We start from the raw sequence: 6611 nt of genomic DNA on the forward strand, positions 1-6611 counted from the left end.
TAGTACAGAGCTTGGCACCCAGGGATGCTCTGTAAAGATCTCTGGAATAAATAATAAAGGATCACGGTTCATGTGACTGCTTCCAAATGTCCATCTATGCTCAGAGCCTCCCACTGTAAGCCCTCTCTTTCCTAAAGCCTGGAGAGAAAGATCTCCATGGGCACAGTCTGGACATGGAACTCAATCATTCAGCAAACTGTTTCTGACCAATGGGAAAGCCTAGAATTGGTCAGGGGCTGCGAGAGTGTACACGACAGGCACAGTGCGCCCCTCCGCCACACACGCCAGAGCTTACAAGCCAGAGACAGAATGAGACGAGTACATTCAAGGATCACAGCAAGGTCCTGCAGCTGGATGTTCTTCAGTAGGCTGAATCAAAGAATATATTCATGAAGCACATTTTCTCATATTCGAAAAAATAATCAGAAGACTATATTCTTATTCTTTGAATCCAGTTCAAGAAGATTAAGCCATAAAACATTGTTTTTTTTTAGTAAATTGGTAAATCTGGCCAATTCTGCAAATCCAGTGAATTTATTATTTGGCGAACGGGCTTTCGGCAAATTGATTTTCGATGTATTGGACCACTTCTGCTGGGACCACCTGACACAGACATTTGTCATTAGTTCAAATGTCACCCCCTCTTCCTCAGCCAGCCAACAGCTATTTAAACAATCCTCCCACCCTCCCCAGGTGCTCTCTACACATTATTTCCTTTTGCTTCCTTCACAGTGCGAGACTAAATTATCCTGATTAATTTGTTTACTTTTTTATCCTCTGTCTCGCCCCATTACAATGAAGTTCCATGACAGGAGGGACCTTTCTCCTGTGTTGGCACCTGGCAGGCACAAAACAAATATTTGTCACATGAATGCATTGTCCCCTACAGCTCACTGATATCTACCACTGTGGGCTCACGGCAAACACTCAGAGGGCACAGGCTACTTGTTCACTGTTGTCTGGATGACACTCATGCACTCAACATGCCCCCAACTCAATGGGATACTATAAAAAGGGTTTTGGACAGTACGAATCCTTATTAACCTAGTGCTAATGGTGAAACAGGTATTCCCGCCAGCAGAGGCCTCACTGAATCCTAAAGAGATTTAGACCAGTCATACCAGTCCTGTGAAGCTTGCTATGGTTTCCTCTCCTGCTTCTTTTTAACGGGACAAGAAAGGGTGACCAGATGAGGTGACTCACCACCCTCTAGTTTGACTTGGCTTCTTTCTCCTCTGGGGTAAGTGTAAAGCTCTCTCTGCAGAAGCCAGGCTTCCAGAGAAAAGGATTATGAAAAATACCAAGTCTCCAGTACAAAGTCTTCATCTGGCACAGATGGTGAAGAAGGGGCTCGACGGTGTAATAAGATGCAAGGAAATCTTATCATCACACCCCCCCCCTTTCCTTTTTCACACCATCTCCCATGCACACAGCAAGGGTCTCCCGAAGGCTGCTCCTTGTTTGGAAACCTCCCCCCACCACACTCACTGCACGTGGGTACGATGCAGGGAAGCGCCCGGATTCGCCCCCAGAACCCGGTTTTTACCCGCCGCACTGCCACCGAAAGAAATTCAGTCCCCCGCGCGCCCCCGCGGGCTCCCGGCCGGCCCGAGCGGCCCCGCACGCTCGCGGGCAGATTCCTTCCCGCACACATCCGGACCCCCAGCTCAGAATTCACCTGCCTCTCTCGTCTACATTGGGCATTTCTTTTGGATATTTTGGGCAATTTACACCTTTCTTTTATTTTTATTAGCATCCTTTCATGTATTTATATTCATGATTCCTTTGGTGGTGGCTTTTTTAAAAATTTTTTTATTTTTATCTTCTTTAGGATGTGACGCAAGAGTATCAATGAGCTAGAGGAGTCCTTGGAAGCAGCGGAAGCCCCTTCCGGACACAGCCGCCCGGCTCCCGCCGCTTCTCCTCCAGCCGGCGGGACAGCGGCCTCCCCCAGCTCCCCCCGCCGGCCCTCCGGGACCGCCCGCCCCCCGGGGCCTCGCGCGCGGCGCGGCGGAAGGATCCGCGCCACGCGGCGGGCGGCAGACTCAGCCCGCACGCTGATTGGCTGGCGGGGAGCTGGCCCCACATCGGCCCAGGCCGCCGCGCCGCGGATGGCGGCCCCGAGCGCCAACCAATCGCAAGGCGCCCCGCCGTGCACGGGCCGCGCCTCTCAGCCAATCCGAAAGGGGATCCAGAAAAGGGCGTGCCCAATTGGAGCTGGGCAGCGGGGCGGGGTCACCTTCGACCGTGAAGGCCGAGCGCCGTCACCTTGACAACCGGATGGGTCCCCGGAGAGTCGGTCTTTCCCCTGCTTGTCTCCGCCAATCCCGGAATAGTCACCCTTGACCTCACTGAGTCACAGCCGTGAGCCTGACTCCTGGGGGGCAAGAGAAGTGTCTGGGGAAGCTTTATCCTTTCATTTATATGTTCAGGTGTATATGCAGATTGGGGCTCCCAGTACGTGGGAGACGCGTCCAGTGGGAAGAAAGTGAAGCGACTCTGCAAATCACTCAAGTTAGTGGGAAGTGAGAAATAATCAAGGGCGCAGTACAGAGAGTGGCTGGGATGGAGGTGAGGAGGGGCGACTTTCGATAGAATGGTCTGAGTTAGGGTTTGGGCTCTTCTGAATTGCAGCTGTGATCCTGCCAGGAGGCATGTTTTCCGCCGTGCCCCCTACATGGCTGCGGGGCGAGAAGCGCGGGACCCCCAGGCTGGATCCCCGCAAACGCAGGTGCCTACGAGGGGATAGGATGCTCTCCCCATCCCACTTGGTCCCACCAGACTCATTGCCCCTCCTGAAGACAAAATGGACATGAGAAGTATCACGCGCCCCTTTAGGGCAGAGCCAGAATATATGTGCATGTGGTTTGCCCCGTTGCTTAGGTCGTGCTGCCTTGGGGTGAGGTGTGATGAGCTTATAGGACCTTGTGAAGGTGACTGTGGACCCATGACACGACCACGTGACGCAGGCATGTCTAGGCAGCGTTGTCCTCGTCGTTGGAGACCCAGATCTTCATTGCAGAATGCCCAGCTCCCCCAACACAAAACCCTAGAAAAATGACTGCCTTTCCTTGCAGGAGTTCAGTTTTTCAATGTTGATGGAGCAGTTCTTCTCTAAATAGTAATACACTACCCACCCAAACTCAGAGGTTAAAAAAGTGGGCCAGGCCACTTGAATTTTTTTGAGTATAGGAAAAAAAGTGAAGAAATGTTAAAACTGGGTTACATTTTAAATGCCTATTTTATTTTGCTGAGGAAGATTGACCCTGAGCTAACATCTGTGCCAGTCTTCCTCTGTTTTGTATGGGGGTTGCCACCTCAGCAACTGACGAAGGGTGTAGCGCCCAGGAACCGAACTCGGGCTGCCAAAGCGGAGCGCCCCAAACTTAACCACTAGGCCATGGGGCCAGCCCTTAAATGCCTATTTTAAATGTTTACATTTAATAAGGTAATGCTTTTAATTAATGCCAACTATTTTAATACGTACAATGTTAGACTATATACATTGCAATGCTTTGTGCTTTTCAGAGGAAAATTTGGGGATTTATTAAAGATTTTAATTCATTGCACACTTACGACAGAGGGTGTGTTTAAAGTTTAAAGTTGTGTGATGAATTTGAATATACTTTCAAAACTATCGGTGAACCTGTTTTACTGTAGAAATAATCACTCTTAGAGACAAGTTCTAAAGTCTAACTTGAAACCTTTGTGAAGATGGGAGCCAGAACCAAATTAAAATAAATGTCAAAATATGTAAACATGACTGAAAACACTAAAGTAGAATGAAAGAGGAAAAGGATGCTCCAATCATACAACTCTAGAAGTGGGAAGATAATTTAACCTGGGTGCATAGCTTCAGGCTCTGGTGGGGCTGCATACTGATTCACTTCCTTTTCTGTTATTTTCTCCCGTTCTATTCATTTAAACATTTTTCTAAACATAAAGCTATGTATAGAATATGTATAGCTTATATTTGAGTTCTCAGCTTTCTAAAATCAGCTCTTGTTAATGATGCTGTTTTCTGACCAACCCTATAAACAGAGAGACCTGCAATCATTGGCTTAAAACACTTCCAGAAGAATTCTGACACAGAAAAATAAATGTTAAGACAGGTGACAATTTATTGTCATAATGCAGGGCAAATTGTCTGATTCCTAAGGCAAGAACAAGGCCACCCTACCGGCAACAAGATCCTAAATCCTAGTCGGGTTTAGCCTGTTTGATAGGGCAACCCGAGACTAAAAGTGTCCAGAAAAGGTCCGTCCGAGCAGAGGTTCTCCTGGATGTGTCTAATGAGCTGTAAATGTACATAAACTCCTCCTTTCCCAGCGCAGCCAGAGATTGGTTTAATCGAATGAGAATGGCCAAATGCATGCATTTATAGATTCTCAAACTGTCCGGAGGAAAGATCACTCTATGTAGATTCGGACGACACAGAGGGCGCTTTCTACGCCTCAGCACGGAGTGGGAAACTGGACGTGGAATGAGAGCTGCTGAGGTTCAGTCCTGGCTCCCCACACTCCCCGAGTAGCTGTGCCATTTTGTGCAAGTCACTTAACCTCTCTGAGCCCCATACAAAACAGGAATGTGCTGTAAGGTAACGCTTAAATTTAAAAAAAAATTGGTAAGCTGTAAAACAACAGATAGTATTTATCATCACTCCCAGCTGCCGCTCTTCACCATAGAGAAGATGGTGGTTATATGAGCTGTTCGATTGTCGTGATATACAGTCATTGTTTCATCAGGGCCATTAATTAATATCTCCATTGATACGAGTTCAAAAAAATCACTCAAATGCCACAACTTCTCTGGGAGGGAGATCCTAAAGGGTCTCGTGATTTCTGCCTTTAGGGAGGTGGCCTGCAAGACTGGGCTTCAACGCAGGTTCCCTGAGAACCCGCCGTGTGACTGTGGGTGCTGCTTCTCAACCTCTCTGCTGAGCCTGGGCTTTCTCATTTGTATTACAGAGATAATCCCTTCTTAGCAGAGCGATTGTGCAATTGCAGCAAGCCTGGGCAGGTAGAGCAGAGCCGACACGCAGAAGGCTCTGTATATGAGAATTACGGCTGTCACTTAAGGGGGCACATAGTCACCATCCCTCTCCCGCTGCCTTTTACATCAACCTGTGGGACTCTTGGTCCTGAAAACTCATCTCAAGGAAAGCTGTTTCTCTACTCACAACACTCTGACACCAAATGTGTGGGGTTTCCCCTCACATGAAGCAATTCTGACACTAACTTCCCAGAGTTAGCGCAGACCCCACAGGTGAAGGGCTCAGTCCACAAGACTGCCCCCACTTCAGACGCCAATCGCAGGTAGTGGGGCCCCGGGTCACCCATACTTCTGTCTGACTTGGTACAAATCAGAAGTTCCACGACCCCCTCCTCAGGTTCAATAGTTTGCTAGAACGGCCCACAGAACTCAGGGAAACACTTTATTCACTATTACTGGGTTTTTTTTAAAGGCTATTACAAAGGGTACAGATGACCGGCCAAGGAAGAGGTACATGGGTTGAGGTGCAGAAGAGTCCCGAGTGCAGGAGCTTCTGTCCCTGTGGAGTCGGAGTGCACCACTCTCCCGGCACGTGGATGCGTTCACCAACCCGGAAGCTCTCAGAACCAGGTGGTTTGGGATTTTTATGGAGATTCTATCACATAGGCATGATTAATTAAATCAATGGCCATGGGGGATTAACTCAGTGCCCAGCCCCCTTTGCCCCTCCCAAGAGGCTGAGTGTTGGGGCTGAAAATTCCAACCTTCCAATCACATGGTTGGTTCTTCTATGTTAGAACAGGTATTTGGATATATGCATGTTATTCTTTTTGAGTGGTTATTTTGCCACCATAAAGATCAAGTGCCGGCTAGTATATATAGTTAAGAAGGTTTAGACATATCTGTTTATTGAAATTCTGTTTATACTTGTCAGAAATAAGCATTTCTTGGTTTAATTAAAGATGGCTAGCCTTACCTATCAGTAAATGAATATACGTTTTGGGGGAATAAACTGACCATACAAGTGTTGGTGAGGATGTGGAGGAACTGGGATTCTCATACACAGCTGGTGGGAATGTAAAATGGTGCAGCCAATTTGCGAAATGGTTTCTTTAAAAGTTAATCATATACCTATTATATGATCCAGCCATTCCACCCCTAAGTATTTACCCAGGAGAAATGAAAGAATATGCTCATACAAAGATCTGTACATCAGTGTTCATAGCAGCCTTATTTGTAATAGACTCAAACTGGAAACAACTAGAAGTCATTGGCAGGTGAATGGATAAATGAATTGACATATATTCACACGTGGACTACTACCCAGCAATAAAAAGGAGTGAACCACTGACACACACAAGCACCTGGGTGGATTTCAAAGTGATTATGCCGAGCGAAAGAAAACAGGGTGGAAAAGAGTACATGCTGTTTAATTCCATTTATAGAAAACGCTAGAAAATGCAAATGAATGTACAGGGATAGAGAACAGATCAGGGGTTACTGGGGAAGGGAGAGAGGGGAGAGGTGACAGGGAGGGACTGAAAAGGGACACGAGGGACTTTTGGGGATGGCGGACATGCTCCCTATGTTGATGGCGGCCTTTTCATGGGTAGAGACAT

Source organism: Diceros bicornis, chromosome 35 (assembly GCF_020826845.1).
Source record: "Diceros bicornis minor isolate mBicDic1 chromosome 35, mDicBic1.mat.cur, whole genome shotgun sequence".
Classification (NCBI taxonomy): domain Eukaryota; kingdom Metazoa; phylum Chordata; class Mammalia; order Perissodactyla; family Rhinocerotidae; genus Diceros; species Diceros bicornis.